We start from the raw sequence: 13,458 nt of genomic DNA, 5'->3' as shown, positions 1-13,458 counted from the left end.
GTTATAAAACAAGTTAGCTGATGTTAGCAGCCAAATTTGTTGTTCAGCAAACAAGAATTAAACACTCAGTAATATGTATTTTTAAATGACGTAGAAGTTAGGATAGGCCCAACTCCATAAATAGGATACAAATAAATGAATAATTTATTAATTTATTAAGATTATTTGAGGGGATATAAAATAATCACAAGAATCGTCATGCACATGAATTGTAGTCCATTTTCAACAATCATCATTCACATAGATATTCTAACCAAATTTCCTGAATATGCTAATAAGATTGACATGAATTTCAATCATTCAAAAGCTAAAACTAATAAACTGTCATAAAAATTGATTGCTTGTTGACTTTAAAACAGTGGGAGCCTTTTTTCTTCGTCAATATTTCAGACCACACTACATGATCCATCATCAACAAGGCAAGCAAGAGAAGACAAAAGATAGATGTGTTACAGAGCAGCTACCCAAAAAATGAGGGGAGGGGTGACTGAAGAGCCAAAGTAATTAAATGTTGGCGTCAACAAGATTTTCAGATTTAAAAAAGGAGAAACTGGAATTGTGAATAGAAGGGTTGACTACAAAGAGGAGGAGCTATTCCCAACTCTCCCAGTTTCCCTATTCTCAATTTATTTAGCTTTTACGAAAGATTGGAATTAATGACCTCCCTATTCTCAACTAATTTATTTTTTTTTTTGAAGAATGGAATTGATGTCCTCCCCTATTCTCAATTCCACTTTATTATCCTTTTTGAATCTGAAAATCTAGTTGAACTTACCATTTAAATATCTTGGCTCTTGACTCGCTCCTCTTTTTGTCTATGTAGCCAGCTGCTCTTCCACAACTATCTATTCGCTTCTCGTGCTTATCATCTTGATGATGGATAATTTAGTTCGATCTAAAATGTCAATAAAGAAAACATTTCATATAGTTTAATCCAAATATCTGCAAACAATTATTATGGAATATGGAGATTTCATGTCATAAAATTATCACTAATTGAGCTAAATATTTAAAATAATCTAATACTATAAGTGTACATGCTAATTGTTGGTAAACAGATTGGCTCGGTCATATCTCAACGGTTATTGGGGTAACAACCCCTCCTCAATGCAGTAAGGATGCGATTATTGAAAATGAAAAAATAGAACAGTTGAAACAACTATACACACATCACATTTTTTGTTGGGTCATAAAATTATCACTGATTGAGCTAAATATTAAAAAATAATCTAATGCTATAAGTGTACATGCTAATTGTTGGTAAACAGATTGGCTCGGTCATATCTCAACGGTTATTGGGGTAACAACCCCTCCTCAATGCAGTAAGGATGCAATTATTGAAAATGAAAAAATAGAACAGTTGAAACAACTATACACACTTCACATTTTTTGTTGGGGTCTTTTAGGAGTAATGTGGAAATAAAGTATAACAATGATGCATAGTACCCATTAATGGGTTTTCAAAGGTTCATCCAACAAAGCCAAGGAGAAAAGAAGTGTCATGGTAAGCTCTAGAAGAAGGATGGACTAAAGTAAATTTTGATGGTGCAACAAGGGGCAACCCAAGTCGCTTGTGTGTTGGTTGCATAGTGAGCAATTTGGATGGTGATATACTTGTGAATGAGCATAAAAGATTGAGTGATGGGACAACTAATGACGTTGAGGCCCAAGCTGCATTGATGGTGGTGGAGATAGCACAAAGGCTACAAATGGCAATCTACATCTAGATGGGGATTCCCAAATCATTGTAAATGTCATTGCATCAGGCAAGGCAAGGCCTTTGCTAGGAGATTGCAAAAAATAATTTCGATCGTCAAAAAGAAATTGCTTGTATTTCAAAATCATTCATGTGTATCAAAAGGGTAATGCACTGCCTAACTCCTTGTCCACGTTAGCAGTAGATGTGGCATGCTGAGATGGGCAACAATGTAGTTGAAAGTGGGGGCTGTCATCATCATACCCAAGTTGATGAAGCTAACATGATGCTAGAGGCTTAGGAAATTTTTTGATTGATTACAATGGACAAAATGCATTCAATGCTATCAAGGTGGCAGATCCTAGTATTGTATGAGGCTATCTTTATACATCCCGAGCTTTAAGCATTCAATGCAAAGGAATGTTGGTACTATACATTCGTTTGTTTGCAAACCCAAATGCACAGTTCTTTAGTAACTGTAATGTCCCCGTTTTTGGTAGGTCTAGGCAGTTGATGGAGTTAGCTCATCATAGCGACCCTCATGACCTGATAGGGTGTTTTGGGGGTGCCAGCTAGGGACTTAATATTTTTAGTAGGTCTATTTTTGGCAGTGCAGTGGGTGGCTTCGACAATTGGTCATCGTTTGCAGTAAACATGGTTATTAATTTCATGAGCCCTTATTTATTTATTTATTATTAAGTTACATTATTATTATTTGTCACCGGTAGAAATTGTGTATCGGCCGACGGATCCCTTCGGAAAGGAAATTGTGTATCAGCCAACGGATCCCTTCAGAAAGGAAATTGTGCATCGGCCGACGGGTCCCTTCGGAAAAAGTCTTGTTATGTAGCCGACGGGTAAATAGTTTGTAGCGAGCATAATGTATCTGGCCGACGGGCTCCTTCGGAAAAGTTCTTCGGAAAGTATTTATAACCCCTTCGGGAAGCATTGTAGAGATCATATCTTACCATCGAAGCATAATGTACTGTGGGCATATGCGAATAATAATAAGAGTTCTGCTGTTTGCTGTTCGTGTTCGTAACTATTTCCTATGCGCATCGCTTAATTAATCTATAGGACAAACATTTGGCGCCGTTGCCCAATGGACTTGGTACGCAGGCAGGTGGATATGAATTAAATGTTGAATCAATTGAACAAAGATAATAAGCTAAAAGAAAAAGATGACATATGTGTTGCGCAGGAAAATTTAATTCTGGCTCAGCAGACAGAGCGTCGAAGGAGATTTCAGAAAATTGCCGACGGAAACAAGAGCGCGAAAGGATTGTTGAAGGAGACTTGACAACGGCTTGAGTTGGTGGAAGAAGCGAGGGAGGAGTTTCTGAACCCGCATACGCCATAGGAAGAGAATCTTGACGGAAGGAGATCGACTTGCACGGCTCGGAGTGCCAACGGAGCACGAGCGTGGAGTGACCTCTTCGTCCGAGATATGCTTCTGGAACAAACAGCTTCGGTTGACGAACCCTCTTCTTCACCAAACAGCGCGGGTGTAGAAAACAGTGCGGGTGTCCAGAACAGCGCGGGTGTGCAGGACAGCGCAGGTGTTCAAAACAACGCGGGAGCTTAGAACAGCTCGGGTGTTCAAAACAACGCAGGAGTGCAAAACAATGCAGGTACACAACAAAACCCCCCAACATACAGTGATAATGGCAAGTCCGAAGGAAAAATTGCCTAAATTTAATGGTGATGAAGCAGTTGATCCCATTCGACATTGTAAGACATGTGAAACGATCTGGAGGGCAAATGGCATAACAGATATAAACGAATGGATCCGACAATTTCCTGCTACCCTACGGGGTGTTGCGATTGATTGGTTTACTGATGCTGATCCACAGAAATTAAATAGTTGGGATAATATTAAGGAGTTCATCACAGAATTTCAACTTTTGCATGATGATAATGAAATTGTAGCAGAAATCTTCAATACCAAGCAAAAGAAGCATGAAACAGTACGGGTCTTTGCTAGGAGATTGAAGGACTTAATCAGTAAAATGGAAAATAAGCCGGCAGATGGACTCCAGAAAAGATGGTTCATTGAAGGCCTTCACCCGAAACTGCGGAAAAAGATGAAGATCGTGCCACCATCAACATACGATGAGGCGTACAATCGGGCAATGAACCTCGAAAGCGACCAGAAGACAAAGAAGAAGAAGAAGAACAGCTCGTCCGATTCAGATGACGATGCATCTTCAGGAGAGGATAGCAGCGATGACGAGGGAAGCAACAGGAAGGTTCGTGCCCTCCAGAAGGATATGATCCGAATGATGAAGGAATTCAAAAACATGAACAAGGAAACTAAGGGCAATGACCTATGGTGTACGGAGTGTAAGAAAGAAGGCCATACGAAGGGATCCTGCCCGAAAGATCAATTTTGTGAAATCTGCCAGATACTAGGACACTCTGTAATGGAATGCCCGTTCAATTTAAAAACAAGGACACCGCAGCAAGTGTTCCTGTCACAGGAGGCATCCCTGTTAGGAGGGAACGGCAACACCAGTACGGAAGGAGCCACATCGGGCAGATACAGAAACAACCGGCGCGGTCAAAACAACAACAATAACAACAATGGTGGCAACAACAACAATGGCGAAAGGAGTCGAATTCAGTACGATGCGAATGGTCGGCCAATTGTTCAATGCCGCGCATGCAATCTATGGGGTCACTTCGCCCGAGAGTGCACAACGACGAACACACCGAAGTTGCTATGCCGATGGTGTGGACCTGGCGATCATGAAGATGCTAGGTGCCCGAAGTCCGGAGTAAACTTGATTACTGTTGGGATGGATGAGGAAGAAGTTCTGGCAATCACTCGAAAGAAAGTGAAAGCGAAAGAAAGTGAAAGTGTACCCAGACCCAGCGGAAGAAAAGAAGAGACTGGAGGAAGCACGGGCAGAGATCCAAAAAGCAACACAGGCAGAAATAGTACACCTGAAGGACACGCCGAGTACCTCCGTACGGAACTGTGCAAAATAGAACATTGTACGGAAAATATTGCAAGCCGAGATACCCGTCAGGATAAGTGATCTATTGCTCACTATGCCTCAGCTCCGATCAGCACTCACAAACATCATTCCCGTTGCTCAACTACCAGGAGAACATGGAAGGAAGCAGGAAAGTGGAGCAAGTGCAGTGGACAAAAAGGAGAAGGAAAGTGGCGCAAGTGCAGAAGATCCGATGCTGTTAGCTCTTTCATCAGGACGCTATCCGACAGTCATTGAAATGGGAATTCTCAGAACTATATTGACGAAAACAATTGTGGATGGCGGGTCCAGTGTCAATGTGTTGCCTGAAGACACTTGGAAAAAGTTGGGACAGCCGACATTATGGCCGCCTACCTTCCAGCTGTTAACAGCCGATCAACACGGAATCAAGCCATTGGGAATACTCACAGCGCAACCAGTGACAATCGGAACACAACCATTCCTATTGGACTTCGTTGTGATTCCTCTCAAGTGGAAGGGGTACGATGCCATTCTGGGTCGGGGGTGGCTGATACAAGCAAAAGCAAAGCACGATTGGAAGAAAAATACTTTATCACTTGAAAGCAAAGGCCGAAAGTATGTCATTGATCTACACACTCAGATGGTCGGGGAAGAAGCCCTATCGTCGGATTCTGAAGGAGAAGACGATAAGAAGAGGCAGATTATGGAACCCGATCAGGAGGGAGTCCTACGATTGGAAGGAGATGACGATCTGGATTCAGTAAATGGTCTTTACCACTGGCAGATAGAGGATTAAAAGCTCTTTCCAAGTTGTAATATGCTAAGGATCAACGAAGGTAAGAAAGAAGAAGGAAATGAATGTCCGAAGGAACACAGAGAAGCCGAAGGAGGAAATGACTGTCCGAAGAAACATAGAGAAGCCGACGGAGGAAATGAATGTCTGAAGGAACACGGAGAAGCCGAAGGAAGAAATGAATGTTCGAAGCAACACGAGAAGCCGAAGAAGAAAACGCGGATATGACTGAAGCTGAAGGACAGAACACACAGTACGAACCCAAAAGAAGGAAAATTTCTACTGTACGACTGCGCAGGAAGAAAGTATTACGTCGAACCACAGATATAGCAGAAAGGTACCAGTGGCAAGGAAGACACACGATACGGTCTGCACAGGCAACAAAGAGGAAGGGTTATAAATGAGAGCTCATTTCATTGGGAAGAGCATGCTTGAATATATATTTGTTTTTGTTGCCTTTGTGGCTTTTCCTAAGTTTTGAATTGTGAGCCCTTGCTGAAGTATAAGGGTTTTTGAGTTTTTGAAGATTTGTTTGAAGTCACTGCTGATGTATAGTGGTTTCATGAGTTAAATATCCTATCTGTTATTATCTGTGTCTAGGAGATTGGAATTATATTTTTTGAGAGTTCTGAGTTAATGTGTGCAAATTATGCTGAGGTAAATAATTTGCCCTTTCCTCTTCTACTATGATACCTATGTCTAAGAAGAGCTACAATTTGGAGTTAGTGTTTTCAACGTGGAGGACAAATCGATTGTGTACCTTTTCATTAATTCTGATCTGTTTCTGAGAGCTGCGTTTCACATTAAGGAGTTGCTGAGATTGTATTGGAGGCCCCGTTGAGGAGCTGTAAGGAATTTGGTGTTCCGATTTGGAGTTGTCGAGGTTGGACGACACCTTGCAAGCATTCGTGTGAGGGAAGATTGGCGAATTTGACCCATTCCTTGGCCCTGCGGTTTCATTGGCAGCCCTATGTTAATTCCTTGCAGGCCTGCAATTTGTTTATGTGCCTAGTGATTCATGTTAAATCAATTGTCTCATGGTGTGAAGGGCGGCCATTCAGTTTTAAGAGGGTTGATGCAAATACAAAGGCATTGCATTTAGAATATGGGTGATCTGCTGTAAGTAAAACCATAATAGGGCTTTCATATGAAGTTGTACTTACTTGAGCATTTGGATGGTCAACGAATAGTTACAGAGTTAAAGTTTATTTGTAACTATATGGTGAAATATTGTATTACCAATACAAAATCAGGTTCTAAACTTGTTACATTCTGATTGTGAAATTGAAATAAAGAAATCAATCGCCATTCAATCTTACTTGGTAAAGTCTGTGGTTTAGCATTCAGTTCCAAAATTTAGATTTGAATGTATTTAGTTTGCAAAATTATACATATTAAAAAAGAGAACAACAATCTTAAAAGAACTTGCTAGCAAGTGTTTGACAAAACGTCAAACTTCTTATTAGTAAGGAAATTGATGTGTTAAGGCCATATTATTGAACTATAACCAGCCAGGGGTTTGTTAAGTGGTATCAGAGCGGTTTCCTGCCAAACTGTAGGAATTGGGCTCAATTATTATTTTGTTCGGGGCTGACTTTGAAGACTTTTAGATTGATTATGTGATTTGGTTACCAGCATTATGGATGGTGATAGAAGATCCATTCCAAGTAAATATTATACTCACAAAGGGCGTACTTCTTCACCTAGGGATGTAGTGGTAATGAGGGTAAGTGTGTGCAATGATATATCTACAACTACTCCTGTAATAGATGAGTCATCTAGTGAGGCACTTAGTAGTAGTACCTTAGATGTTCAGGTGTGTGTTGTTGATAGTACACATGTTATTGATTTTGAGGTTGACGATGATCACTCACCTAAGTGGAGTTGGGCTCAATTTACACCATCTGCGGATACAATTCAATTTCCTACAGTGACAGTTGGTGGTGTTTCTATATTTGCCAATTCTGATGAGGATGTGGGTATTGTGGATACAATAGGGGTGAGTGCATTTGTTGAGAACAACGAAGAACCACATACTGCACCTATTTTTCCTGTGGCTTCATCTTTTACAAGGGTTACTAGAGATAATCATGATTCTAGTGAGGAATGTAGTGAGGTATATTTTATGGAGAGTCTATACTACTTCAGATTTGTGCAAGATTCATATGTTGTGCAAAGATTGTTTGTACCCAAGTCCGATGATTGGCGAAATGATTGGGTTAGTGTAGAGGACATACTAGGATCTTCTATGGATCTGACTACAAGTGACACTTGGGCACAAGTGTTTGGTGTTATATTGCAGATCATGTTATTGGTTCTATTGATGGTATTGGCATTTTGTTGGTTCAGTGAGGACAAGGACATCACTTCCTTCTAATGGGATCTCGGGAGAGGTTTTTGTATGATGTTGGATTGCTTGAGAACAAGCAATCTTGCGGAAGGAGGATTGTAATGTCTACGTTTTTGTCAAGTCTATGTAGTTGATGGAGTTTACTCATCATAGCGACCCTTGTGAGCTAACAGGGTGTTTTGGGGGTCCCAGCTGTGGACTTACTAATTAGTAGGTATATTTTTGGCAGTGCAATGGGTGGCTTCAACAGTTGGTCGTCACCTACAGTAAACATAGTTATTAATTTCATGAGCTCTTATTTATTGATTTATTATTAAGCTGCATTATTATAATAATGACTTTAAGAGATATTTCTAAAAAGCATGTTGGAAAGTTCCTAGTGTTGAGTTCTTTTGGGAAACTTCCACAATTTCTGAAGTGGAGTTTTTTTAGGAAACTTTGGCCAACAAAAGGTTATAAATGAGAGTTCATTTCATTGGGAAAAACATGCTTGAATATATTTTTTCCTTTGTTGCCTTTGTCGCTTTTCTTGAGTTCTGAATTGTGAGCCCTTGTTAAAGTATAAGGGTTTCTGAGTTTCTAAAGATTCGTTTGAAGACACTGCTGATGTATAGTGGTTTCGTGGGTTAAATCTCCTATCTGTGATTATCTATGTTTGGGAGATTGGAATTATATTTCTAAGAACTCTGAGTTGGTGTGTGCAAATTATGCTAAGGCAAATAATTTGCCCTTTTCTCTTCTACTGTGATATCTGTGTCTAAGAAGAGCTGCAATTTGGAGTTAGCATTTTCAACCTGGAGGATAGATCAATTGTGAACCTTTTCATCAATGCTGATCTATTTCTATGAGTTGCGTTTCACATTAAGGAGTTACTAAGATTGTATTGGAGGCCCCGTTGAGCAGCTATAAGGAATTTGGTGTTCTGGTTTGGAGTTGTAGAGGTTGGACAACACCTTGCAAGCATTCATGTGAGGGCAAATTGGCGAATTGGACCCTTTCCTTGGCCCTGTGGTTTCATTGGCAGCCCTACGTTAATTCCTTGCAGGCCTGTGATTTGTTTATGTGCCTAGTGATTCATGTTAAATCCATTGTCTCATGGTCTGAAGGGCGGCCATTCAATTTTAAGATGGTTGATGCAAATACAAAGGCGTTGCCTTTAGAATATGGGTGATCTTCTATAAGTAAAACCATACCAAGGTTTTCATATGAAGTTGTATTTACTTGAGCATTTGGATGGTCAACAAATAGTTACAGAGTTAAAGTTTATTTGTAACTATATGGTGAAATAGTGTATTGCCAATGCAAAATCAGGTTTTAAACTTGTTACATTCTTATTGTGAAATTGAAATAAAGAAATCAACTGCCACTCAATCTTACTTGGTAAAGCCAGTGGTTTAGCATTCAGTTCTAGAATTTAGATTTGAATGTATTTAGTTTGCAAAATCATACATATTAAAAAAGAGAACAACAATTTTAATAGAACTTGCTAGCAAGTGTTTGACAAAATGTCAAACTTCTGATTAGTAAGGAAATTGATGTGTTAAGGCCATATTGTTGAACTATAACCAGCTAGGGGTTTTTACAGTAACAAAAAAGGTAAGTAGATTGTGAGGAGTGGAGTAAAGAGAGGTTCCACAAAAGCAAACTTTTCTTTCAATGCCATAAAGCATCAAATGGCCTCCAAAGGTTCAGTGTCAAAGGAGAGATTGCGAAATGTTTTCATCTTGATGCATCCTTTCTTTGTGGAGGCGATCAAAGCTCTTTTGGGTGTGGAATATGTGGTATTTCACTTCCGATGCCACACCAATGCAGATATCGCAGCCTTGATTTGTGAGTGGGTTTGCATTTCTCATTGAAGGAGGTGAAGTGCATCATGGTGAGGCATGCGCCCTAACTGGCAGGAGGGCATGGATGAAAAATATGTTGTCCTAGGTCGAGGGTTTGTGTTTCATCGTGGGGACTGGTTTGGATATCTAGGGGGCCCTCCACTTATGCACCTTTTTCTAATGCACAGAGGGCTAGGAAACATCATATAAAGAAATATGGACACTTGGAGCGCCCGAGCTCTAGTAGTTGATTTTGTGCACGATTGGGAATTGGAGTTGCGCTTAAGGATACCCAAGAGCTAGATAGACCCTCTTAATTCCATTTAGCCTAATTGGATATCAAAATTGTTTACCGTACAGGGTAAACAAATGTTTATCGCATTAAGATATTAGAATATAACGCAGAACAGGATACTTTATTCATATAAGCCAATATGCAACTCCAATTACAATGATGATCCAATAGTCCATTCGGACGATGTACATATACTTTCTCAAAGAGGTGACTCGACCGTCACGTGCCCTTTTGGATACCACTTCTACCCATTTGCTATAATACTTTTTACCAACATCATCCCCCCCAAAAAGTAAAGTCATCTCCGAATGACAAAAATAAAGACAACTTATACATCACAACTCAAAAAAGAATGACTCAAACAACTAATGCACTAATTACATCAAAGTTCACAACTAAGAAGAAGGACGCGATCCTAGTGTGGTAGACATTCGTGCTCTAAACTTGTTTAGTTCTACTCATAGCTCATGCACTTGCTTGGTCCAAGTCTCTAAATTTGCTTCGACCTCCATCTGAATCTCCAAGGTTGTTTGCATCATCTTGGCAATCTCTCCAAACTCTGTCTCCTCCTCCGTTGCCTCCTGCTATAGCTGACTTTTCTCTCGCCTCGAATCATCCCACTGAGCCATAAATGTTGTCCTCTCGGATTCCCAGGCTGCTCTTTCTAACTCCCAAGCTGCCTTCTCAGCAGCTAGATCCGCCTTTACTGCTGCTAACCTAGTAGTTGACTCCTCTTGAGCCCTCTCCGCCGCTACCTTGTCTGCCTAGCTCCTCTGAAGGGCATAATAAGCATCCCAATATATCCGGACTATCTACTGAGTCAGAGCCTCTATGCGGTTCTCCATACTTGGCTCTTTGGTATTGGCCCAATCCTAATGCATCTCTGAAGTCTCTACTCTAGGCCACCTGCACTCCTCAAAACAAACTAAAAATGCAGCTGAGCACCCTACTCTCATGAAGAATATGACGTGCTCCAGCTTCTTTACCACTGAATCCAACGCATGTGTTTGCGCAGAGATCACCATTCAGCGAGCCCAAGCCACTACACTAGCGAGAAATGTCTCCACACCCTCTCCCATCGATGTCTCTGGCCCCAGTGTAGACTGTTGGGTACCCATAGCTGTCTTCACTGGTTCTACCATCCGCTCGACAGTGTTATTCATGGAGAAGTGTGTTATCTCATCAATCTGCGTCAGGTGACTCTCCTCCACCTATGTTTGCATGCCTGCAGGATCTCCTTCCGACGCTATTTCCGGCACAAGTGAGGGAATGCCTAACGCTCATGGTGCTGGTGTGCAGTTAAACCTCGCACTTAAGTATGTGGTCAACTTTTGAGATTTACTTGCCCTACTCAACTCCTCAGCTGCTGGTGTTGCTAACAAAGTTGCATCTACTATAACCACCACATTTGAGCCCACTACATCCAAGTGAATATCGGGTGTGCTCAAAACCTCACCCGTTTCTATCTCCATCACTCCCTCCTCAGTGCCTTTCTCACCATCGGGTATAAGTATCTCAGCCCCTACCTCTAGTACGACTAGCAAAGCCTCTCCGACAACCCCTTCTGGTAACTCCATCATTGCCTCTAGTACGGCTATCATCGGTGATGGATGTGACTTTGTCCCTACTACGACTACGACCTCCATAATGGTTGGTGTCTCTATAGCTAGTTGAACCACAACGGTAGCGGAGTCATCATCACTAGTTGCCTGAACTGACCAGACTTTGGGATATGCGTTGTACCCACCAGAACCAAATGCATTATTGTTGAAAGTGTGGGTCGCAAAAATAGTACTGGTGTTGCTGTGATCACTTCCACCTCCTCATTATCTTCTTCCTCCTCTCTGTTGGTCCCACTCTCCTCGAAAAAAGACAACTGCCTTCTCAGTTTGTTTTGAGGAGCGCAAGTGGCCTAGAGTAGAGACTTCAGAGATGCACTAGGATTGGGCCACTACCAGAGAGTCGAGTATGGAGAGCCGCATAGAGGCTCTAACTCAAGAGATAGTCCAAATAAACCGGGATGCTTATTATGCCCTTCAGACGAGCCAACCAAGCCAGGTAGCGGTGGAGAGGGCTCGGGAGGAGTCAACGACTAGGTTAGCAGTAGTAAAGGCGAATCTAGCTGCTAACAAGGCAACTCAAGAGTCAGAAAGAGTAACCTGGGAATCTGAGAGGACAACATTTATGGCTCAGCAGGATGAGGTGAGACAAGAGAAGAGTCAGCTATAGCAGGAGGTAGCGGAGGAGACAGAGCTTGGAGATATTGCCAAGATGATGCAAACAACCTTGGAGATTCATATGGAGGCCAAAGTAGATTTGGAGACTCGGACCAAGCAAGTGCATTAGCTATGAGCAAAACTGAACGAGCTTAGAGCACGAACGTCTACCACACCAAGGATGCATCCTTCTTCTTAGTTGTGAACTTTGATGTAATTAGTGGATTAGTTGTTTGAGTCATATTTTTCTTCCGCAATGGATATCTGGTTGTATCCAAAAAATCCATCCATAAATGAATAGATTTTACGCCCTATGAATTCTTCCAAAATACTGTCGGTGAATGGTATCAGGAACAAATCCTTAATCGTTACTGCATTCAGGCATCGAAAGTCCACACATCCTTATCTGAGGGGTGTCTTTCTTCAGTTGTATCCAAAAAATCCATCCATAAATGAATAGATTTCATGCCCCGCGACTTCTTCCAAAATACTGTTGATGAATGGTATCGAGAATGGATCCTTAATCGCTACTGAATCCAGGCATCGAAAGTCCACACATATCCTTATCTGAGGGGTGTCTTTCTTCATGCCCCGCGACTTCTTTCAAAATACTGTCAATGAATGGTATCAAGAATGGATCCTTAATCGTTATTGCATTCAAGCATCAAAAGTCCACATATATCCTTATCTAAGGGGTGTCTTTCTTTAGAGCCATCACAATCGGTGATACCCAGTCACTCGTCTGTACCCTGAAAATAATGCCTGCTTTAAGCATGTTGTTGATCTCATCAGTGACTCGTGCGGCATAGTTTTAGTTCATCCAGTACGTCTGCTTCCGTACGAGTACTGCTCCTATCAGTGGTATATGGTGGATGCATAATTCCGACTGTACCCCTTTCAAGTCCTTATACGTCCATGCAAAGACATCCTTATATTCCATGAATATTTTAAATGCTACCACTTTCAGAACTAGATTCATGTCATCTCCCACGAATATATTTTTCGAGTTAGCCTAATCCCCTAAGTTCATCGTTTTTACTATAAGTTATTCGTATTTAATAGGTTTGTCTTCACTAAAGGTATGCGCAAGTGTTTTATCTATCTATGCTTCTCCTTCCTTCACTTCTCTATACTCCTTCGGGAATTCATTCTCCTCTCCTTTATTTCCATCCTCGACCCCTAACATGTTACAACTCAGAAAGAGCTCATAGGCCTCCATCTACCAAGGGAGAAGGTCGTTCACCAAATCCAAGTCGTCATCGTCAGACCCTCCTTCCAATCTCAGTATTCCTTCTTCATTAAGCTCCATTTGTTTCTTCCCT

At 41.2% G+C, this 13,458-nt stretch overlaps 1 protein-coding gene across 3 annotated transcripts in view; it reads right to left on the bottom strand.

Moving 5' to 3' along the window:
- LOC149546932 (uncharacterized) overlaps nucleotides 1-13,458 on the bottom strand; it is a 159,163-nt gene that overhangs the window by 65,116 nt on the left and 80,589 nt on the right. The gene's annotated exons all lie outside the window — the stretch shown is intronic.

Source organism: Cupressus sempervirens, chromosome 7 (assembly GCF_028749045.1).
Source record: "Cupressus sempervirens isolate cs-2001-9-10 chromosome 7, ASM2874904v1, whole genome shotgun sequence".
Classification (NCBI taxonomy): domain Eukaryota; kingdom Viridiplantae; phylum Streptophyta; class Pinopsida; order Cupressales; family Cupressaceae; genus Cupressus; species Cupressus sempervirens.
The sequence above is the reverse complement of the archived record's forward strand: the minus strand, read 5'-3'. Positions and strand labels throughout refer to the sequence as shown.